This window comes from Dunckerocampus dactyliophorus, chromosome 13 (genome assembly GCF_027744805.1).
Source record: "Dunckerocampus dactyliophorus isolate RoL2022-P2 chromosome 13, RoL_Ddac_1.1, whole genome shotgun sequence".
NCBI classification, from domain to species: Eukaryota; Metazoa; Chordata; class Actinopteri; order Syngnathiformes; family Syngnathidae; genus Dunckerocampus; species Dunckerocampus dactyliophorus.
In genome coordinates, this window is record NC_072831.1 from 3451283 (window position 1) to 3476224 (window position 24942).

Consider the following 24942-nt stretch of genomic DNA (forward strand, 5'->3'; position numbering starts at 1 on the left):
GCTTAATTTATTGGTATTTATGTTTCTTATGTTCTTATTCTTTCTTGTGTTTTCTTTCTTGGGAGAATGAACAGAATAAGAATTTCATTGCATAGTATAACTCCTGTTTTACTATGCATATGACAATAAAACTCTTGAATCTTGAATCTTGATTAGGGACACTCGTGAAAAATGCCACTGTTGGAAGTATCCAGGCAGGGGAATGTCAATTACAAATACAGGTAGTTGTGACTTGAAAGCTAAGCATAATGCGAGGTACGCAAGGCAGGGAGGAGCAGGAAGCAGGCGTGGATCAGGAAACAATCTGGTAACTGGTGAAAAGTAGTTTCACTGGGCTCTCGGGTACTGTGCAGCGAAGACAGCTGGAGGAACAATAACCACCCCAACTATTAATTTTCATACAATTCCAATCCACCAAAGGGTTGTGTAAACGTAAGCAAGTTAAGCCTAATACTACAGGTGCAGACTGAGAGGGAATGACAAATAACCTGAAAACTTCCTGATGGTTACCTGAGAGCTGGAGTGTCAAAGGTTCAGTTCAGTACGAGACCACCGCCAGGAGACATCAATCCATTGCCCACAACTGCCCAGAAATGAAACACAGACACATCAAACCACCTAAAACATGCTTTAAACGCCTGCTCACGCCACTTTTTCCTCACTTTGCCTATAACTGCCCAGCAGTTCATCCCAGCTGCACCACACCACATTCACCATGCAGGGGGTGCAAAGCTGCACAAAACTAAATGGAGTGTCTCACTCCTTGCGTTGGCTTGGAGTGGCTGAATGTAACCTTCATTGCTTAAAAATGCGTTTCAGACAGAATGGAGTGCATTATTCACATTCCTCGCAACTGCCCAGCAATGAACCACTGAACCACCGCATCAAACCACCTAATACATGCTTAAACGGCTGCTCACGCTGAATGGGGCACTTTTTCTCCCGTTGCCTATAACTGCCAAGCAATGCAGTGCAGCTGAACCACACCACGTTCACCATGCAGGGGGTGCGAATTTGGACAAAACACAGTTTAAATGGAGCGTCTAGCACTCTAAGTGGCTTAGAGTGGCTAAATGAAACCAAACTACGAATACATGCTTGAAAAGCCTGCTTACGCTGAATCGAACAGTTTTTCTCATTTTGCCTAAAACTGCCCAGCAATGTATCCCAGCTTCACAAATCCACATTCACATTGCAAGGGGTTTGAAGCTAAACAAAATACACTTTGAATGGTTCTTCAAGCACCTTCTGTTGGCTTACAGCAGCTGAATGTAACTTTTATTGCTTAAAAATGCGTTTCAGACCGAATAGAGTGTATTTATGCACATTGCCCAAAACTGCCCAACAATGAACCACACATGCACCAAACCACCTAAAAAGTGCTTTAAACACCTGCTCAGGTCGAATTAGTTACTTTTTCTCATTTTGCCTGTAACTACTGCCCAACAGTACATCCTAGCAGCACCAAACCACATTTTCCATGCAGGGGGTGCGAACATGCGGCCTTTTTAAACTTGCAGAGTGTTGCTAATGATATGGCCGCCATGGGGTTTTCAGCTCATTTTGGGTGCAAATTGTCACTTTTTCAGCAAATGCAGTGCAATGCACGTGGGGTTGTGGTGGGGTCACCAAAGGGGTGTACAGACTAAAACCAAATAAAGTTACAATACTGTAGTCGGTCCATCTCCTGCGGCCTTCTTAAACTTGCTGAGTGTTCCTAATGATATGGCCGCCATATGGTTTTCATTAGATCTTCGGGGCGCACCTCCTACACCAGAAAAGTGTTGTTTCAGCAACTTGAAAAAAATGTGATTTTGCGACAGTACCACACTGAAAAAACGGGCAAAAATTGACCCCTCGGAAAAGTTGGGGTTTTTGCCATCTTTGGGTCCTGCCGAGACCCCGATGAATGTGTGGTGGGTTTGCAGCACATCCCGGACCAGAAAAGTGTCGTTTCAGCAACTTGAAAAAATGTGATTTTCGCGACAGTACCAGCACTGAAAAAACATGCGAAAAACGACCCCTCGGAAAAGTTGGGTTATTGCCATCTTCAGATCCTACCGTGACCCACATTGAATGTGTGGTGGGTTTGCAGCACCTCCCGGACCAGAAAAGTGCCGTTTAAGCAACTTGAAAAATGTGATTTCGCAACAGAAAAGACGTGCGAAAACCGACCCCTCGGATAAGTTGGGTTTTTTGCCATCTTTGGGTCCTGCCGGGACCCCGATGAATGTGTGGTGGGTTTGCAGCACCTCCCGGACAAGAAAAGAGTCATTTCAGCAACTTGAAAAAAATGCGATTTTGCGACAGTGCAGGCACTGAAAAAACGGACGAAACTCGACCCCTGGGAAAAGTTGGGTTTTTTGCCATCTTTGGGTCTTGCCGGGACCCCTGATGAATGTGTGGTGGGTTTGCAGCACCTCCCGGTCCAGAAAAGTGTCGTTTCAGCAACTCAAAAAAAATGTGATTTTACGACAATGCCGCCACTGAAAAAACGGGCGAAAATCGTCCCCTCTGAAAAGTTGGGTTTTTTGTCATCTTTGGGTCCTGCCAGGACCCCCAATGAATGTGTGGTGGGTTTACAGCATCTGCCGGACCAGAAAACTGTCATTTCAGCAACTTGAACAAAAATGCGATTTCGCAACTGAAAAAACGGGGGAAAATCGACCCCTAGGAAAAGTATTTTTTTTGCCTTCTTTTGGTCCTGCCGGGACCCCCAATGAATGTGTGGTGGGTTTGCAGCACCTCCCGGACCAGAAAAGTGTCGTTTCAGCAACTTGAAAAAAATGCAATTTCGCAACGGTGCCGGCACTGAAAAAACGGGCGAAAATCGACTCCTCGGAACAGTTGTTTGTTTTGCCATCTTTGGGACACAGACTAAAACAGAATAAAGTTGCAGTAGCTGGTCCATCTCCTGCGACCTTCTAAACTGGCTGAGTGTTCCTAATGTTTGGGCCGCCACATGGTTTTCAGCACATTTTCGGTGCAAATTGCCACTTTGTCAGCAAATGAAGTGCAATTCATCTGGGGGCACACAGACCAAAACCGAATAAAACTGCAATAGCTGGTCCATCTCCTGCAGCCTTCTTAAAATGGCTGAGTGTTCCAAATGTTATGGCCGCCATATGGTTTTCAGCACATTTTCTGTGCGAATTGTCACATTTTCAGCAAATGCAGTGCAATTCAGGTGATCTCACGCCGCATGGTTTGCATGTTCTCCCCGTGCGTGGGTGGGTTTTTTCCTAGTTCGCCGGTTTCCTCCCACATTCCAGAAACATGTACAGTATGTTGGTTAATCAATATAAACACCAATGACTTTTACATTGGTTGACGCATGGCGGTTTAGCATGTTGGCCACACTTTCACAGTCCGGAGATGGTGAAGACCTGGGTTCGGTTACAGCATGTTATTATTTCTAACTGAATCCAATTTTAGTCAAGTTACCATGGACAAGGAGTAAGTAGACATTTTACGGGTGCTTCATACATATGTTTTTTGATTTCCAATATTTGTTTTTGACTGCATCATGTAAGATCATTGAAATGTCCAAATATATCTCAGTCATGTCTTATTTATTGAATAAATTGATTAAATATGTTATTTTCACAACTTTACAAAAGATTCTGTTTGTGTTAGCTGCACGATATCGCTGTAGCTACTATGGAGATGGAACATTGTCGGCGTTTTTTTGAGGGGTTTGACGGCTTTATTGTCAAAATAGGTGTGTCCCATGACGTCCATTGTTAGCTCGCTCATGCTAACTAAATTTTCTGTCTTTAGAACACACAGAAAAGGGAAAGAAACATGTGTTCATGTTTCACATGTAGATGATGGGCAAAATTCCCAAAAAAGTGAAGTTTTCCTTTAATTCTAAAATCTATATTTAAAGGAAATTTTAAAAAAGAAGTAATAAAATAGTTAATGATATTAGTTAATGATATTGTTATGGTTAAAATACAAGTTTTCTCTCTGAACTCTCTGATCAATCGGCAGACAGATGGCTGCTCTTCTTTTTCCAGCAACACATAATTCCAAAATAAATATAAAACAACAACTTTGGCTGCATTATTTCATGCTTTGTTTAGGTCTGTGCATCTTATTTTTCTACTTTGTGGACTTCATATCGCAAGAAGCAAGCGTTTTTCATAATGGTGAACACCTTAGCATTAATTTTTTAAAATTATGTTTGACAATTTGGCACAACCAGGAAGTGGTCCAAAGACTAGATCACATTGCTCTAGCTCAGCCTGGAGGACTCTCATAAGGATGCAGCCTTCGTGGTCCGCATAGGCTGGCTCCTTGAAGGATGCATACTCCGAAATGGGACACAGCTAATGTTTTGTGTCATTACTGCCGCCTAGTGAGCAGAATACTACATTTCACTTGCATTTCAATATGTTTTGACTAATAATAGACCATAATCTTCCACAAAACAGCCATCATTTATTCATTAATTAATTTGTAAAAAAACACAATGTTGTGAGGGAGCAATAATCAAATTGCGATATTGCAAGGGTCGACTGTATTCATCTGTTATTTTCTCCATACGTGTTGTTTTCAGCTCAATTTGAGTGCATATTGTCAAAGTGGTTAATTTCTTTTTCCACTTCTATGACAATTAAAATGTAAAGTGCAAGGGTTGCAAAGCTTACAAAACTACATTTAACAAGTAGAACACACCTACTCACACAAGTACAGTCAAAATTTGCCATTTTGTAAAAAGCTCCTCTGCCCCTGGCATGCCCCAGACTCAGTCAATACTATTATTAGTTGTATATGTATGGCTTGTATATAATATTGATATATATTGATAAATATTGATAAATAATATAATATTTATAAATAAATAAACCAATATAAAGAGTTTAAATACAGTATAAAGAGTAGATATAGTTACAACTCAACGTAACCAGCTTACTTGAATGCAACACGACGCCATCATGAACTAACTACGCAGTTGTAATACAGCAGAATAAGCAGACGTGTGACAGTCAGGCGGATTTGACTTTCCTACCATAAAGGTATGTTTTCTCACACGCAAAATGATGATGCTGGTGAAGTAAAAAGAAACACGGTATTGTGTAGCAGTATCAGAGGTTGAAAGAGTATTGAAATATTATATATATTAATTAACATTAATATATGATATATACAAGTACAAGTACTGCTCCTGCGATGAAATGTTACTTAAGTAATACTACTGGTTATGTCTTCTGCTCAGGTTAAGTAAAGGACTGTGGGTGATTTAGAAGTAAAGTTATGCAGTACATTTTAGATTAGATTATTTTAGATTTAGATTTTATTTTAAACTAATGAAAGGAAAGGAAAACGCTTTGCAGAAGCGGAGAGATACATAAAACATATTCTATCATCCTTAAAGAAAGTAATTTTCCATCATAGCAGCTCTTAAGAAGTGAGCAATGAATAAGCACGTAATTGGCCATCAGGGGGCGCCCACAGTGGTCAGCCATTCTACACGTGGCCGAGGGGGGCAATTCTGTCCCCTCGTGGCGGGCATGACAGAAAATAACTGCTGTAAAACAATAAAAACTATACTATTGCACTTGAAATCGTTCAGGTCCATTGCATACTATATTTATTTTCCAAATGCATTAAACTTTCAATAGATAGTTGATGATAAAAAATAATGACTGTAAAATTCAATGGGTTGAGCTATTTCCATATGTTTTGTTTTGTTGGTTTTCTGCAACTACTGTTTGAATAGAATTATAGAATTTACAAAAAGGGCTGAACAATTTTCATATGTTTTTTGACGTTTTTACACATGCAATAGTTTGTATTAAATACGAAAATGTTCACAGGAATACTAAATCTCCCAACAGATGTAGGAATTAACTTTCTTAAAGAGCTCAGACACTTTTCAAGGGGGCTTGGTTTGTTTGGAAGGCATCATGCCTCAATGAACAGGGTAGCACAAACCTGGTCCAGGACATACTGTATTACTACTTCTTAATCATCTGAGTGCCAGCCTCTAGCTCAGGGGTGGGCAAACTTTTTGACTCGCGGGCCGCACTGAGTTAACAAAATTGGCCGGGGGGCCAGACTATGTATTTGACACATGCACTCTATTTTCTGCTTCAGTCCAGCTGGATTTATAGTGTCATGTATGTATATGTATGTGCTTGTGTCCCTTTTTTAAGGAGCACTTTAAATATCAAACCATATCAAACATACAAACATACCCGGAATGTTCATGAATAAAGGATGTAATATACAATATGAACTATGAATGCTAAAACATTGACTATTAAAGAGTATGTGAATGTCTCTCCGTTTTTACTTCCCAGACAGTGCAGTGGGTAGGTTAAGTTGTGTGACACAATTTTTTTACTTGTGTTTGCTTGGCACTGTGGGTGAGGTAGTTGTCTGGATCGCTGCATGTGAAAAGCTACTTAAACCATCAAAAGGTTGTCTCAGATTAACTCTGACTACTAGCAAGTCATGTTGCCAGCTTGTATGTTAAAGGTTTAAATACTTTGGAAGCAACTGGCGCGCCGGATTCAAATGCTTCGTGGGCCGCGTGTGGCCCCCAGGCCGTAGTTTGCCCACCCCTGCTCTAGCTGGTTGCCTACATATGATTTTTCATGAAAATGTCACACAACTACAAATGTCTTGATTTGTTAGTTTGTAACAGCTTGTTCATTTCCCCTTCTAGAATGCTGTCAACATGTGTTAATCCAAGGCCAACCCAAGATGGGCTGAGGACTGAGGACAAAACACTATTAAAGGTAGAACATAATTACAAACAATATATAACATATTAAAGCAACATTATTGAATCAAGTCAGAGACCCTTTAAATATAATTTATAAAAAGGTTGATTTAGTTTAAATTATTTTTTGTCATAAAGGAAACTAGTTGTTTTTACACAGAAAATGCAAAAGTCTACAGGTATGTCAGTGATTATTCATCAAAAATAGGCCGCGAGTGCCCCCTAGAGGGCTGCCAAAAAATACTTGTTTTGCATTTATGAGCCACTTGTATGGTTCACTGCTCTCTACGTACACATTTGCACTTTTAGTTTCAACTTGCCGGGCAATCTGCGTGTCGGGGGAGTGACTCAGCTGTCAAGGAATCAAAGTTTTATTACCGCATCCTTCAGCTGTTGCTCATAGCAAGTGGACTTCACTTCAGTTCATTCAATGCCTCCAAACGAGTAGGAATTACGATCACTGCTGCTGTGCTGTGATATGTGATATGTGTGGTATGTTGATTGTCAATGCAAGCAGCATTAAAAAGATCAAATGAAGACTGGTTCATCTTGTAAGGCTTGCACACGTGCATCTACTGCACCAAATGTAACCAACACCCCTAGTCAATTACTTCATGTTCTGTTGTTAAATACTGTAAGGTTTAAAACATGATACCATGTCGCACAAATCTTATGACGCAAACTAAGAAGTCGGGAAGAGTACCTCTGGATTGGCAGACTGGGGTGGTGGTCCCCCTTTTCAAGAAGGGTGACCGGTGGGTGTGTTCCAACTCAAGGGAGATCACACTCCTCAGCCTCACTGGGAAAGTCTATGACAGGATGCTGGAGAGAAGGGTACGACCGTTAGTCAAACTACAGGAGGTGCAATGTGGTTTTCGTCCCAGTCGCAGAACACTGGACCAGCCCTACCCCCTTGCTAGGATACTGGAGGGTACATGGGAGTTTGACCAACCATTCTACATGTGCTTTGTGGACTTGGAAAAGGCATTTAACCATGTCCCTTGCTGTGTCCTTTGGGGAGTGCTCCAGGAGTACGGGATTGGTGATGTGCTACAACGTGCCATTCGGTCCTTGTTCAACCAAAGCAGGAGCCTGGTTCACATTGCCAGCAGTAAGTCGAGCCTGTTTCCGGTGAACGCTGGCTTCCACTAAGGCTGCCCTTTGTCACCCATTCTGTTCATAATTTTAAACGACAGAATTTGTAGGCGCAGCGAAGGCGTCGAGGGAGTCCGGTTCGGGGGACATAGGATCTCGTCTCTGCTGTTTGCAGACGATGTGATCCTGATGGCATCGTCGGGCTGTGGCCTTCAGCGTTTACTGGGGCCGTTTGCAGAAGAGTGTGAAATGTCTGGCATGAGACTCAGCACCTCCCAAAGCCATGGTTCTCAGTCAGAAAGGTTGGATTGCACCTTCCGGGTTGGGTGAGGTCCTGCCCCAGGTGGAGGAGTTAAAGTATCTTTGGCGCGTTTAATATTCCAACTACAATGTTAACTTGAGAAATCAACGTTTACTGCTTTTGATAGGGTGTACTTGCATTATTATGCCATATTAAGATGACATAATTGCATTCATGAAAAAATGGTCTCAAAATAATGTTGACAATAATATAATTTATTGGCAATAGGCCAATTATTGTCCACCAAAAGGTTTTATCGTGACAGGCCTGGGGAACACAAACCTGGTTTCAGGACATCTAATTCTTCTTAATCAGCTGAGTGCTGCCCCCAGCCGCTTGCCTTGCCTGACTTTTTAATGAAAAATGTCATAAATCTACAAATGTCTTTGTGTAAAGCAGTTTTTTTCAGTCCCTTTCTAGATGCTGTCAACGTGTGTTTATCCAAGGCAAGGTGGAAGAGCTGAGGACAAAACAACATGAAAGGTAGGCTTGGGGCCAAGCGATCATCACCTTTGATATCGCCCCTTCCGATCATTGTGAAACAGAATTCACCAAGAGTTGGGTTGTTCATCCAATAATAAGGAACTGGAGCTGGGTTTAGACTGTTGTCAGACAGGTTTGTTTTTACTGATGAATGTTGTGTTGGCGCCGCACGGTGGCCTAGTGGTTAGCTTGTTGGCCACACAGTCAAGAGATCGTGAAGATCTGGGTTTTAATCTCTGTTGGGCATCTCTGTGTGGAGTTTGCATGTTCTCCCCGTGCGTGGGTTTTATCCACATTAATCCACACTCCAAAAACATGCATGTTAGGTTCATTGGAGACTCTAAATTGGCCGTAGGTATGAATGTGAGTGTGAATGGTTGTTTGTCCATATGTGCCCTGCCATTGGCTGGCGACCAGTCCAGGGTGTACCCCGCCTCTCACCCGAACATACCTGCAACCCTAGTGAGGATAAGCGGCATAGAAGATGAATGGATGTTGTGTTGGGTTCATATAAATGATCAATAAAAAATTAAATATAGTAACTACAAATCAGTTTTTGTTTATAACTTCAACTTAAACGCAATTTGCATGCATTACATTTGTCATACTAAGTACACCAAAGGTCACAGATGCCATATGTACAGTTTGTAGGATTTAATGTGCATCATGGTTCCACAGAGGGCCACATCCAGAAATTGGCTTTTAAACCTTTTTTTTTTTAATTAGTGGTTTTGCAAGTGTGGTGTATCTTGAAATGTTCTGGCGCAGCCCAGAGGCACTGGAAAGCTTGTAGTGAGCGCAACACTATGTTGCATGGGCAACTGTAGTTACGGCGGAAGCCCACAAGATGGCGACAAAGCCCGGGAGATGAATGGGGAAACAAGTATGTCGTTATCCCAGCCATTTTTCAGTTTCAGAGTTCATTTTAGATAATTTTGACTGATTTTTCAAAGCACAAAAAATATTGTGTTCTGTGGCTATATGAACATGGAACCTACCAAAAGAAAGATCAGACTCTTGTCTTTCATCAGAACAAAAAAGTTTGTTTCTACCTTTTTCATGAGTAATCAGCAATAGAAAAAGAGGGAAAAACAGCTTTTTGTAAAAAGATATGTTTCAAGCATAACTTTCACTTTGATACACATGTTTTGCTTATGTGACAGCGCAAATATCTGAACTGCACCAGAACATAAACACAAAAAAGGGTTGTTTACATCGAACTGTAACACCATGGATGTTTGTGTGTGCGTGTGCATGCGTTAAAATTTCCCTACAATGCCTTCTGCGCGCTACACTCCTCCATGCTCTCTCACTTTTTCTTTGCTGTCGGGTGTGTTAATACATGGAAAAGATTCATGCCGAGCTCTTATCAAAGGCACTTCTGCCAACTTGTGGCCGTTTATATGGCTTAAAACTGCATGAAATGTGACCTGGGCACAAATTTTTATTTAATTGATCTCCACGACATTACCTTGCATTGCTCTTCACAAGCCTCCCTTGCTGCACTGCTGTGTGTGTATGCTTGCAGCCCCGCCTGCCCCCACAAACTTTAGCTGAGATTGCTTCTCCAAAGGTAAGGTAGAGAAACCATCTCTAAACATCTACACCACACTACAACACCACCTTTTTGCACATACAATGCCGTCCTTTCATCCCTTCTTAAAAGACTCACTTATTTAGTCTCTAAGAAAGAAACAAGGCATACAATAACCATCTTGTTTGCAGAATGTGGTGAATGTGGTTTGGGGCTGCTGGGATGTATTGCTGGGCAGGCAAAATGAAAAAAAAGTGACTCATTCGACCTGAGAAGGTGTTTCAAGTACTTTTTAGGTGGTTTGGTGCACATGTGGGCAATGTTCATAAATGCACTCTATTCGGTCTAAAAGGCGTTTTTAAGCAATAACTCTTAGATTTAGTCACTGCAAGCCAGCAGAAGGTGCTATAGGCTCAAATCTCATGTATGTGGTGTAGCTTCTTACCCCCTGCATGGAAAACGTGGTTTGGGGCTGCTGGGATGTATTGCTGGGCAGTTACAGGCAAAATGAAAAAAAGTGACTCATTCGACCTGAGAAGGTGTTTCAAGTACTTTTTAGGTGGTTTGGTGCACATGTGGTTCATTGTTGGGCAGTTGTGGGCAATGTTCATAAATGCACTCTATTCGGTCTAAAAGGCGTTTTTAAGCAATAACTCTTAGATTTAGTCACTGCAAGCCAGCAGAAGGTGCTATAGGCTCAAATCTCATGTATGTGGTGTAGCTTCTTACCCCCTGCATGGTAAACGTGGTTTGGGGCTGCTGGGATGTATTGCTGGGCAGTTACAGGCAAAATGAAAAAAAGTGACTCATTCGGCCTGAGAAGGTGTTTCAAGTACTTTTTAGGTGGTTTGGTGCACATGTGGTTCATTGTTGGGCAGTTGTGGGCAATGTTCATAAATGCACTCTATTCGGTCTGAAAGGCGTTTTTAAGCAATAACTCTTAGATTTAGTCACTGCAAGCCAGCAGAAGGTGCTATAGACTCAAATCTCATGTATGTGGTGTAGCTTCTTACCCCCTGCATGGTAAACGTGGTTTGGGGCTGCTGGGATGTATTGCTGGGCAGTTACAGGCAAAATGAAAAAAAGTGACTCATTCGGCCTGAGAAGGTGTTTCAAGTACTTTTTAGGTGGTTTGGTGCACATGTGGTTCATTGTTGGGCAGTTGTGGGCAATGTTCATAAATGCACTCTATTCGGTCTGAAAGGCGTTTTTAAGCAATAACTCTTAGATTTAGTCACTGCAAGCCAGCAGAAGGTGCTATAGACTCAAATCTCATGTATGTGGTGTAGCTTCTTACCCCCTGCATGGTAAACGTGGTTTGGGGCTGCTGGGATGTATTGCTGGGCAGTTACAGGCAAAATGAAAAAAAGTGACTCATTCGGCCTGAGAAGGTGTTTCAAGTACTTTTTAGGTGGTTTGGTGCACATGTGGTTCATTGTTGGGCAGTTGTGGGCAATGTTCATAAATGCACTCTATTCGGTCTGAAAGGCGTTTTTAAGCAATAACTCTTAGATTTAGTCACTGCAAGCCAGCAGAAGGTGCTATAGGCTCAAATCTCACGTATGTGGTGTAGCTTCTTACCCCCTGCATGGAAAACGTGGTTTGGGGCTGCTGGGATGTATTGCTGGGCAGTTACAGGCAAAATGAAAAAAAGTGACTCATTCGGCCTGAGAAGGTGTTTCAAGTACTTTTTAGGTGGTTTGGTGCACATGTGGTTCATTGTTGGGCAGTTGTGGGCAATGTTCATAAATGCACTCTATTCGGTGTGAAAGGCGTTTTTAAGCAATAACTCTTAGATTTAGTCACTGCAAGCCAGCAGAAGGTGCTATAGGCTCAAATCTCATGTATGTGGTGTAGCTTCTTACCCCCTGCATGGAAAACGTGGTTTGGGGCTGCTGGGATGTATTGCTGGGCAGTTACAGGCAAAATGAAAAAAAGTGACTCATTCGGCCTGAGAAGGTGTTTCAAGTACTTTTTAGGTGGTTTGGTGCACATGTGGTTCATTGTTGGGCAGTTGTGGGCAATGTTCATAAATGCACTCTATTCGGTGTGAAAGGCGTTTTTAAGCAATAACTCTTAGATTTAGTCACTGCAAGCCAGCAGAAGGTGCTATAGGCTCAAATCTCATGTATGTGGTGTAGCTTCTTACCCCCTGCATGGAAAACGTGGTTTGGGGCTGCTGGGATGTATTGCTGGGCAGTTACAGGCAAAATGAAAAAAAGTGACTCATTCGGCCTGAGAAGGTGTTTCAAGTACTTTTTAGGTGGTTTGGTGCACATGTGGTTCATTGTTGGGCAGTTGTGGGCAATGTTCATAAATGCACTCTATTCGGTGTGAAAGGCGTTTTTAAGCAATAACTCTTAGATTTAGTCACTGCAAGCCAGCAGAAGGTGCTATAGGCTCAAATCTCACGTATGTGGTGTAGCTTCTTACCCCCTGCATGGAAAACGTGGTTTGGGGCTGCTGGGATGTATTGCTGGGCAGTTACAGGCAAAATGAAAAAAAGTGACTCATTCGGCCTGAGAAGGTGTTTCAAGTACTTTTTAGGTGGTTTGGTGCACATGTGGTTCATTGTTGGGCAGTTGTGGGCAATGTTCATAAATGCACTCTATTCGGTGTGAAAGGCGTTTTTAAGCAATAACTCTTAGATTTAGTCACTGCAAGCCAGCAGAAGGTGCTATAGGCTCAAATCTCATGTATGTGGTGTAGCTTCTTACCCCCTGCATGGAAAACGTGGTTTGGGGCTGCTGGGATGTATTGCTGGGCAGTTACAGGCAAAATGAAAAAAAGTGACTCATTCGGCCTGAGAAGGTGTTTCAAGTACTTTTTAGGTGGTTTGGTGCACATGTGGTTCATTGTTGGGCAGTTGTGGGCAATGTTCATAAATGCACTCTATTCGGTGTGAAAGGCGTTTTTAAGCAATAACTCTTAGATTTAGTCACTGCAAGCCAGCAGAAGGTGCTATAGGCTCAAATCTCATGTATGTGGTGTAGCTTCTTACCCCCTGCATGGAAAACGTGGTTTGGGGCTGCTGGGATGTATTGCTGGGCAGTTACAGGCAAAATGAAAAAAAGTGACTCATTCGGCCTGAGAAGGTGTTTCAAGTACTTTTTAGGTGGTTTGGTGCACATGTGGTTCATTGTTGGGCAGTTGTGGGCAATGTTCATAAATGCACTCTATTCGGTGTGAAAGGCGTTTTTAAGCAATAACTCTTAGATTTAGTCACTGCAAGCCAGCAGAAGGTGCTATAGGCTCAAATCTCATGTATGTGGTGTAGCTTCTTACCCCCTGCATGGAAAACGTGGTTTGGGGCTGCTGGGATGTATTGCTGGGCAGTTACAGGCAAAATGAAAAAAAGTGACTCATTCGGCCTGAGAAGGTGTTTCAAGTACTTTTTAGGTGGTTTGGTGCACATGTGGTTCATTGTTGGGCAGTTGTGGGCAATGTTCATAAATGCACTCTATTCGGTGTGAAAGGCGTTTTTAAGCAATAACTCTTAGATTTAGTCACTGCAAGCCAGCAGAAGGTGCTATAGGCTCAAATCTCATGTATGTGGTGTAGCTTCTTACCCCCTGCATGGAAAACGTGGTTTGGGGCTGCTGGGATGTATTGCTGGGCAGTTACAGGCAAAATGAAAAAAAGTGACTCATTCGGCCTGAGAAGGTGTTTCAAGTACTTTTTAGGTGGTTTGGTGCACATGTGGTTCATTGTTGGGCAGTTGTGGGCAATGTTCATAAATGCACTCTATTCGGTGTGAAAGGCGTTTTTAAGCAATAACTCTTAGATTTAGTCACTGCAAGCCAGCAGAAGGTGCTATAGGCTCAAATCTCATGTATGTGGTGTAGCTTCTTACCCCCTGCATGGAAAACGTGGTTTGGGGCTGCTGGGATGTATTGCTGGGCAGTTACAGGCAAAATGAAAAAAAGTGACTCATTCGGCCTGAGAAGGTGTTTCAAGTACTTTTTAGGTGGTTTGGTGCACATGTGGTTCATTGTTGGGCAGTTGTGGGCAATGTTCATAAATGCACTCTATTCGGTGTGAAAGGCGTTTTTAAGCAATAACTCTTAGATTTAGTCACTGCAAGCCAGCAGAAGGTGCTATAGGCTCAAATCTCATGTATGTGGTGTAGCTTCTTACCCCCTGCATGGAAAACGTGGTTTGGGGCTGCTGGGATGTATTGCTGGGCAGTTACAGGCAAAATGAAAAAAAGTGACTCATTCGGCCTGAGAAGGTGTTTCAAGTACTTTTTAGGTGGTTTGGTGCACATGTGGTTCATTGTTGGGCAGTTGTGGGCAATGTTCATAAATGCACTCTATTCGGTGTGAAAGGCGTTTTTAAGCAATAACTCTTAGATTTAGTCACTGCAAGCCAGCAGAAGGTGCTATAGGCTCAAATCTCATGTATGTGGTGTAGCTTCTTACCCCCTGCATGGAAAACGTGGTTTGGGGCTGCTGGGATGTATTGCTGGGCAGTTACAGGCAAAATGAAAAAAAGTGACTCATTCGGCCTGAGAAGGTGTTTCAAGTACTTTTTAGGTGGTTTGGTGCACATGTGGTTCATTGTTGGGCAGTTGTGGGCAATGTTCATAAATGCACTCTATTCGGTGTGAAAGGCGTTTTTAAGCAATAACTCTTAGATTTAGTCACTGCAAGCCAGCAGAAGGTGCTATAGGCTCAAATCTCATGTATGTGGTGTAGCTTCTTACCCCCTGCATGGAAAACGTGGTTTGGGGCTGCTGGGATGTATTGCTGGGCAGTTACAGGCAAAATGAAAAAAAGTGACTCATTCGGCCTGAGAAGGTGTTTCAAGTACTTTTTAGGTGGTTTGGTGCACATGTGGTTCATTGTTGGGCAGTTGTGGGCAATGTTCATAAATGCACTCTATTCGGTGTGAAAGGCGTTTTTAAGCAATAACTCTTAGATTTAGTCACTGCAAGCCAGCAGAAGGTGCTATAGGCTCAAATCTCATGTATGTGGTGTAGCTTCTTACCCCCTGCATGGAAAACGTGGTTTGGGGCTGCTGGGATGTATTGCTGGGCAGTTACAGGCAAAATGAAAAAAAGTGACTCATTCGGCCTGAGAAGGTGTTTCAAGTACTTTTTAGGTGGTTTGGTGCACATGTGGTTCATTGTTGGGCAGTTGTGGGCAATGTTCATAAATGCACTCTATTCGGTGTGAAAGGCGTTTTTAAGCAATAACTCTTAGATTTAGTCACTGCAAGCCAGCAGAAGGTGCTATAGGCTCAAATCTCATGTATGTGGTGTAGCTTCTTACCCCCTGCATGGAAAACGTGGTTTGGGGCTGCTGGGATGTATTGCTGGGCAGTTACAGGCAAAATGAAAAAAAGTGACTCATTCGGCCTGAGAAGGTGTTTCAAGTACTTTTTAGGTGGTTTGGTGCACATGTGGTTCATTGTTGGGCAGTTGTGGGCAATGTTCATAAATGCACTCTATTCGGTGTGAAAGGCGTTTTTAAGCAATAACTCTTAGATTTAGTCACTGCAAGCCAGCAGAAGGTGCTATAGGCTCAAATCTCATGTATGTGGTGTAGCTTCTTACCCCCTGCATGGAAAACGTGGTTTGGGGCTGCTGGGATGTATTGCTGGGCAGTTACAGGCAAAATGAAAAAAAGTGACTCATTCGGCCTGAGAAGGTGTTTCAAGTACTTTTTAGGTGGTTTGGTGCACATGTGGTTCATTGTTGGGCAGTTGTGGGCAATGTTCATAAATGCACTCTATTCGGTGTGAAAGGCGTTTTTAAGCAATAACTCTTCGATTTAGTCACTGCAAGCCAGCAGAAGGTGCTATAGGCTCAAATCTCATGTATGTGGTGTAGCTTCTTACCCCCTGCATGGAAAACGTGGTTTGGGGCTGCTGGGATGTATTGCTGGGCAGTTACAGGCAAAATGAAAAAAAGTGACTCATTCGGCCTGAGAAGGTGTTTCAAGTACTTTTTAGGTGGTTTGGTGCACATGTGGTTCATTGTTGGGCAGTTGTGGGCAATGTTCATAAATGCACTCTATTCGGTGTGAAAGGCGTTTTTAAGCAATAACTCTTAGATTTAGTCACTGCAAGCCAGCAGAAGGTGCTATAGGCTCAAATCTCATGTATGTGGTGTAGCTTCTTACCCCCTGCATGGAAAACGTGGTTTGGGGCTGCTGGGATGTATTGCTGGGCAGTTACAGGCAAAATGAAAAAAAGTGACTCATTCGGCCTGAGAAGGTGTTTCAAGTACTTTTTAGGTGGTTTGGTGCACATGTGGTTCATTGTTGGGCAGTTGTGGGCAATGTTCATAAATGCACTCTATTCGGTGTGAAAGGCGTTTTTAAGCAATAACTCTTAGATTTAGTCACTGCAAGCCAGCAGAAGGTGCTATAGGCTCAAATCTCATGTATGTGGTGTAGCTTCTTACCCCCTGCATGGAAAACGTGGTTTGGGGCTGCTGGGATGTATTGCTGGGCAGTTACAGGCAAAATGAAAAAAAGTGACTCATTCGGCCTGAGAAGGTGTTTCAAGTACTTTTTAGGTGGTTTGGTGCACATGTGGTTCATTGTTGGGCAGTTGTGGGCAATGTTCATAAATGCACTCTATTCGGTGTGAAAGGCGTTTTTAAGCAATAACTCTTAGATTTAGTCACTGCAAGCCAGCAGAAGGTGCTATAGGCTCAAATCTCATGTATGTGGTGTAGCTTCTTACCCCCTGCATGGAAAACGTGGTTTGGGGCTGCTGGGATGTATTGCTGGGCAGTTACAGGCAAAATGAAAAAAAGTGACTCATTCGGCCTGAGAAGGTGTTTCAAGTACTTTTTAGGTGGTTTGGTGCACATGTGGTTCATTGTTGGGCAGTTGTGGGCAATGTTCATAAATGCACTCTATTCGGTGTGAAAGGCGTTTTTAAGCAATAACTCTTAGATTTAGTCACTGCAAGCCAGCAGAAGGTGCTATAGGCTCAAATCTCATGTATGTGGTGTAGCTTCTTACCCCCTGCATGGAAAACGTGGTTTGGGGCTGCTGGGATGTATTGCTGGGCAGTTACAGGCAAAATGAAAAAAAGTGACTCATTCGGCCTGAGAAGGTGTTTCAAGTACTTTTTAGGTGGTTTGGTGCACATGTGGTTCATTGTTGGGCAGTTGTGGGCAATGTTCATAAATGCACTCTATTCGGTGTGAAAGGCGTTTTTAAGCAATAACTCTTAGATTTAGTCACTGCAAGCCAGCAGAAGGTGCTATAGCTCAAATCTCATGTATGTGGTGTAGCTTCTTACCCCCTGCATGGAAAACGTGGTTTGGGGCTGCTGGGATGTATTGCTGGCAGTTACAGGCAAAATGAAAAAAAGTGACTCATTCGGCTGAGAAGGTGTTTCAAGTACTTTTTAGGTGTTTGGTGCACATGTGGTTCATTGTTGGGGCAGTTGTGGGCAATGTTCATAAATGCACTCTATTCGGTGTGAAAGGCGTTTTTAAGCAATAACTCTTAGATTTAGTCACTGCAAGCCAGCAGAAGGTGCTATAGGCTCAAATCTCATGTATGTGGTGTAGCTTCTTACCCCCTGCATGGAAAACGTGGTTTGGGGCTGCTGGGATGTATTGCTGGGCAGGTAACAGGCAAAATGAAAAAAAGTGACTCATTCGGCCTGAGAAGGTGTTTCAAGTACTTTTTAGGTGGTTTGGTGCACATGTGGTTCATTGTTGGGCAGTTGTGGGCAATGTTCATAAATGCACTCTATTCCGGTGTGAAAGGCGTTTTTAAGCAATAACTCTTAGATTTAGTCACTGCAAGCCAGCAGAAGGTGCTATAGGCTCAAATCTCATGTATGTGGTGTAGCTTCTTACCCCCCTGCATGGAAAAACGTGGTTTGGGCTGCTGGGATGTATTGCTGGGCCAGTTACAGGCAAAATGAAAAAAAGTGACTCATTCGGCCTGAGAAGGTGTTCAAGTACTTTTTAGGTGGTTTGGTGCACTGTGGTTCATTGTTGGGCAGTTGTGGGCAAGTTCATAAAATGCACTCTATTCGGTGTGAAAGGCGTTTTAAGCAATAACTCTTAGATTTAGTCACTGCAAGCCAGCAGAAGGTGCTATAGGCCTCAAATCTCATGTATGTGGTGTAGCTTCTTACCCCCTGCATGGAAACGTGGTTTGGGCTGCTGGGATGTATTGCTGGGCAGTTACAGGCAAATGAAAAAAAGTGACTCATTCGGCTGAGAAGGTGTTTCCAAGTACTTTTTAGGTGGTTTGGTGCACATGTGGTTCATTGTTGGGCAGTTGTGGGCAATGTTCATAAATGCACTCTATTCGGTGTGAAAGGCGTTTTTAAGCAATAACTCTTCGATTTAGTCACTGCAAGCCAGCAGAAGGTGCTATAGGCTCAAATCTCATGTATGTGGTGTAGCTTCTTACCCCCTGCATGGAAAACGTGTTTGGGGCTGCTGATGTATTGCTGGGCAGTTACAGGCAAAATGAAAAAAAGTGCCTCATTCGGCTGAGAAGGTGTTTCAAGTACTTTTTAGGTGGTTTGGTGCACATGTGGTTCATTGTTGGGCAGTTGTGGGCAATGTTCATAAATGCACTCTATTCGGTGTGAAAGGCGTTTTTAAGCAATAACTCTTCGATTTAGTCACTGCAAGCCAGCAGAAGGTGCTATAGGCTCAAATCTCATGTATGTGGTGTAGCTTCTTACCCCCTGCATGGAAAACGTGGTTTGGGGCTGCTGGGATGTATTGCTGGGCAGTTACAGGCAAAATGAAAAAAAGTGACTCATTCGGCCTGAGAAGGTGTTTCAAGTACTTTTTAGGTGGTTTGGTGCACATGTGGTTCATTGTTGGGCAGTTGTGGGCACTGTTCATAAATGCACTCTATTCGGTGTGAAAGGCGTTTTTAAGCAATAACTCTTCGATTTAGTCACTGCAAGCCAGCAGAAGGTGCTATAGGCTCAAATCTCATGTATGTGGTGTAGCTTCTTACCCCCTGCATGGAAAACGTGGTTTGGGGGCTGCTGGATGTATTGCTGGGCAGTTACAGGCAAAATGAAAAAAAGTGACTCATTCGCCTGAGAAGGTGTTTCAAGTACTTTTTAGGTGGTTTGGTGCACATGTGGTTCATTGTTGGGCAGTTGTGGGCAATGTTCATAAATGCACTCTATTCGGTGTGAAAGGCGTTTTTAAGCAATAACTCTTAGATTTAGTCACTGCAAGCCAGCAGAAGGTGCTATAGGCTCAAATCTCATGTATGTGGTGTAGCTTCTTACCCCCTGCATGGAAAACGTGGTTTGGGGCTGCTGGGATGTATTGCTGGGCAGTTACAGGCAAAATGAAAAAAAAGTGACTCATTCGGCCTGAGAAGGTGTTTCAAGTACTTTTTAGGTGGTTTGGTGCACATGTGGTTCATTGTTGGGCAGTTGTGGGCAATGTTCATAAATGCACTCTATTCGGTGTGAAAGGCGTTTTAAGCAATAACTCTTAGATTTAGTCACTGCAAGCCAGCAGAAGGTGCTATAGGCTCAAATCTCATGTATGTGGGTGTAGCTTCTTACCCCCTGCATGGAAAACGTGGTTTGGGGCTGCTGGATGTATTGCTGGGCAGTTACAGGCAAAATGAAAAAAGTGACTCATTCGGGCCTGAAGAAGGTGTTTCAAGTACTTTTTAGGTGGTTTGGTGCACATGTGGTTCATTGTTGGGCAGTTGTGGGCAATGTTCATAAATGCACTCTATTCGGTGTGAAAGGCGTTTTTAAGCAATAACTCTTAGATTTAGTCACTGCAAGCCAGCAGAAGGTGCTATAGGCTCAAATCTCATGTATGTGGTGTAGCTTCTTACCCCCTGCATGGAAAACGTGGTTTGGGGCTGCTGGGATGTATTGCTGGGCAGTTACAGGCAAAATGAAAAAAAAGTGACTCATTCGGCCTGAGAAGGTGTTTCAAGTACTTTTTAGGTGGTTTGGTGCACATGTGGTTCATTGTTGGGCAGTTGTGGGCAATGTTCATAAATGCACTCTATTCGGTGTGAAAGGCGTTTTTAAGCAATAACTCTTAGATTTAGTCACTGCAAGCCAGCAGAAGGTGCTATAGGCTCAAATCTCATGTATGTGGTGTAGCTTCTTACCCCCTGCATGGGAAAACGTGGTTTGGGGCTGCTGGGATGTATTGCTGGGCAGTTACAGGCAAAATGAAAAAAAGTGACTCATTCGGCCTGAGAAGGTGTTTCAAGTACTTTTTAGGTGGTTTGGTGCACATGTGGTTCATTGTTGGGCAGTTGTGGGCAATGTTCATAAATGCACTCTAATTCGGTGTGAAAGGCGTTTTTAAGCAATAACTCTTAGATTTAGTCACTGCAAGCCAGCAGAAGGTGCTATAGGCTCAAATCTCATGTATGTGGTGTAGCTTCTTACCCCCTGCATGGAAAACGTGCGTTTCGGGGCTGCTGGGATGTATTGCTGGGCAGTTACAGGCAAAATGAAAAAAAGTGACTCATTCGGCCTGAGAAGGTGTTTCAAGTACTTTTTAGGTGGTTTGGTGCACATGTGGTTCATTGTTGGGCAGTTGTGGGCAATGTTCATAAATGCACTCTATTCGGTGTGAAAGGCGTTTTTAAGCAATAACTCTTCGATTTAGTCACTGCAAGCCAGCAGAAGGTGCTATAGGCTCAAATCTCATGTATGTGGTGTCAGGCTTCTTACCCCCTGCATGGAAAACGTGGTTTGGGCTGCTGGGATGTATTGCTGGGCAGTTACAGCAAAATGAAAAAAAGTGACTCATTCGGCCTGAGAAGGTGTTTCAAGTACTTTTTAGGTGGTTTGGTGCACATGTGGTTCATTGTTGGGCAGTTGTGGGCAATGTTCATAAATGCACTCTATTCGGTGTGAAAGGCGTGTTTTAAGCAATAACTCTTCGATTTAGTCACTGCAAGCCAGCAGAAGGTGCTATAGGCTCAAATCTCATGTATGTGGTGTAGCTTCTTACCCCCTGCATGGAAAACGTGGTTTGGGGGCTGCTGGGATGTATTGCTGGCAGTTACAGGCAAAATGAAAAAAGTGACTCATTCGGCTGAGAAGGTGTTTCAAGTACTTTTTAGGTGGTTTGGTGCACATGTGGTTCATTGTTGGGCAGTTGTGGGCAATTGTTCATAAATGCACTCTATTCGGTGTGAAAGGCGTTTTTAAGCAATAACTCTTAGATTTAGTCACTGCAAGCCAGCAGAAGGTGCTATAGGCTCAAATCTCATGTATGTGGTGTAGCTTCTTACCCCCTGCATGGAAAACGTGGTTTGGGGCTGCTGGGATGTATTGCTGGGCAGTTACAGGCAAAATGAAAAAAAGTGACTCATTCGGCCTGAGAAGGTGTTTCAAGTACTTTTTAGGTGGTTTGGTGCACATGTGGTTCATTGTTGGGCAGTTGTGGGCAATGTTCATAAATGCACTCTATTCGGTGTGAAAGGCGTTTTTAAGCAATAACTCTTAGATTTAGTCACTGCAAGCCAGCAGAAGGTGCTATAGGCTCAAATCTCATGTATGTGGTGTAGCTTCTTACCCCCTGCATGGAAAACGTGGTTTGGGGCTGCTGGGATGTATTGCTGGGCAGTTACAGGCAAAATGAAAAAAAGTGACTCATTCGGCCTGAGAAGGTGTTTCAAGTACTTTTTAGGTGGTTTGGTGCACATGTGGTTCATTGTTGGGCAGTTGTGGGCAATGTTCATAAATGCACTCTATTCGGTGTGAAAGGCGTTTTTAAGCAATAACTCTTAGATTTAGTCACTGCAAGCCAGCAGAAGGTGCTATAGGCTCAAATCTCATGTATGTGGTGTAGCTTCTTACCCCCTGCATGGAAAACGTGGTTTGGGGCTGCTGGGATGTATTGCTGGGCAGTTACAGGCAAAATGAAAAAAAGTGACTCATTCGGCCTGAGAAGGTGTTTCAAGTACTTTTTAGGTGGTTTGGTGCACATGTGGTTCATTGTTGGGCAGTTGTGGGCAATGTTCATAAATGCACTCTATTCGGTGTGAAAGGCGTTTTTAAGCAATAACTCTTAGATTTAGTCACTGCAAGCCAGCAGAAGGTGCTATAGGCTCAAATCTCATGTATGTGGTGTAGCTTCTTACCCCCTGCATGGAAAACGTGGTTTGGGGCTGCTGGGATGTATTGCTGGGCAGTTACAGGCAAAATGAAAAAAAGTGACTCATTCGGCCTGAGAAGGTGTTTCAAGTACTTTTTAGGTGGTTTGGTGCACATGTGGTTCATTGTTGGGCAGTTGTGGGCAATGTTCATAAATGCACTCTATTCGGTGTGAAAGGCGTTTTTAAGCAATAACTCTTAGATTTAGTCACTGCAAGCCAGCAGAAGGTGCTATAGGCTCAAATCTCATGTATGTGGTGTAGCTTCTTACCCCCTGCATGGAAAACGTGGTTTGGGGCTGCTGGGATGTATTGCTGGGCAGTTACAGGCAAAATGAAAAAAAGTGACTCATTCGGCCTGAGAAGGTGTTTCAAGTACTTTTTAGGTGGTTTGGTGCACATGTGGTTCATTGTTGGGCAGTTGTGGGCAATGTTCATAAATGCACTCTATTCGGTGTGAAAGGCGTTTTTAAGCAATAACTCTTAGATTTAGTCACTGCAAGCCAGCAGAAGGTGCTATAGGCTCAAATCTCATGTATGTGGTGTAGCTTCTTACCCCCTGCATGGAAAACGTGGTTTGGGGCTGCTGGGATGTATTGCTGGGCAGTTACAGGCAAAATGAAAAAAAGTGACTCATTCGGCCTGAGAAGGTGTTTCAAGTACTTTTTAGGTGGTTTGGTGCACATGTGGTTCATTGTTGGGCAGTTGTGGGCAATGTTCATAAATGCACTCTATTCGGTGTGAAAGGCGTTTTTAAGCAATAACTCTTAGATTTAGTCACTGCAAGCCAGCAGAAGGTGCTATAGGCTCAAATCTCATGTATGTGGTGTAGCTTCTTACCCCCTGCATGGAAAACGTGGTTTGGGGCTGCTGGGATGTATTGCTGGGCAGTTACAGGCAAAATGAAAAAAAGTGACTCATTCGGCCTGAGAAGGTGTTTCAAGTACTTTTTAGGTGGTTTGGTGCACATGTGGTTCATTGTTGGGCAGTTGTGGGCAATGTTCATAAATGCACTCTATTCGGTGTGAAAGGCGTTTTTAAGCAATAACTCTTAGATTTAGTCACTGCAAGCCAGCAGAAGGTGCTATAGGCTCAAATCTCATGTATGTGGTGTAGCTTCTTACCCCCTGCATGGAAAACGTGGTTTGGGGCTGCTGGGATGTATTGCTGGGCAGTTACAGGCAAAATGAAAAAAAGTGACTCATTCGGCCTGAGAAGGTGTTTCAAGTACTTTTTAGGTGGTTTGGTGCACATGTGGTTCATTGTTGGGCAGTTGTGGGCAATGTTCATAAATGCACTCTATTCGGTGTGAAAGGCGTTTTTAAGCAATAACTCTTAGATTTAGTCACTGCAAGCCAGCAGAAGGTGCTATAGGCTCAAATCTCATGTATGTGGTGTAGCTTCTTACCCCCTGCATGGAAAACGTGGTTTGGGGCTGCTGGGATGTATTGCTGGGCAGTTACAGGCAAAATGAAAAAAAGTGACTCATTCGGCCTGAGAAGGTGTTTCAAGTACTTTTTAGGTGGTTTGGTGCACATGTGGTTCATTGTTGGGCAGTTGTGGGCAATGTTCATAAATGCACTCTATTCGGTGTGAAAGGCGTTTTTAAGCAATAACTCTTAGATTTAGTCACTGCAAGCCAGCAGAAGGTGCTATAGGCTCAAATCTCATGTATGTGGTGTAGCTTCTTACCCCCTGCATGGAAAACGTGGTTTGGGGCTGCTGGGATGTATTGCTGGGCAGTTACAGGCAAAATGAAAAAAAGTGACTCATTCGGCCTGAGAAGGTGTTTCAAGTACTTTTTAGGTGGTTTGGTGCACATGTGGTTCATTGTTGGGCAGTTGTGGGCAATGTTCATAAATGCACTCTATTCGGTGTGAAAGGCGTTTTTAAGCAATAACTCTTAGATTTAGTCACTGCAAGCCAGCAGAAGGTGCTATAGGCTCAAATCTCATGTATGTGGTGTAGCTTCTTACCCCCTGCATGGAAAACGTGGTTTGGGGCTGCTGGGATGTATTGCTGGGCAGTTACAGGCAAAATGAAAAAAAGTGACTCATTCGGCCTGAGAAGGTGTTTCAAGTACTTTTTAGGTGGTTTGGTGCACATGTGGTTCATTGTTGGGCAGTTGTGGGCAATGTTCATAAATGCACTCTATTCGGTGTGAAAGGCGTTTTTAAGCAATAACTCTTAGATTTAGTCACTGCAAGCCAGCAGAAGGTGCTATAGGCTCAAATCTCATGTATGTGGTGTAGCTTCTTACCCCCTGCATGGAAAACGTGGTTTGGGGCTGCTGGGATGTATTGCTGGGCAGTTACAGGCAAAATGAAAAAAAGTGACTCATTCGGCCTGAGAAGGTGTTTCAAGTACTTTTTAGGTGGTTTGGTGCACATGTGGTTCATTGTTGGGCAGTTGTGGGCAATGTTCATAAATGCACTCTATTCGGTGTGAAAGGCGTTTTTAAGCAATAACTCTTAGATTTAGTCACTGCAAGCCAGCAGAAGGTGCTATAGGCTCAAATCTCATGTATGTGGTGTAGCTTCTTACCCCCTGCATGGAAAACGTGGTTTGGGGCTGCTGGGATGTATTGCTGGGCAGTTACAGGCAAAATGAAAAAAAGTGACTCATTCGGCCTGAGAAGGTGTTTCAAGTACTTTTTAGGTGGTTTGGTGCACATGTGGTTCATTGTTGGGCAGTTGTG

The 24942-nt window shown here is 43.2% G+C and overlaps 1 long non-coding RNA gene across 1 annotated transcript; it reads left to right on the forward strand.

The window, feature by feature from the left end:
• The first annotated feature begins 4966 nt into the window (after positions 1 to 4966).
• Positions 4967 to 8605, forward strand: LOC129192550 (uncharacterized). Its single transcript, XR_008573442.1, has 3 exons — positions 4967 to 5021; positions 6677 to 6749; positions 8539 to 8605. It is a non-coding gene; the product is annotated as an uncharacterized LOC129192550 (long non-coding RNA).
• The last annotated feature ends 16337 nt before the right edge of the window (positions 8606 to 24942 follow it).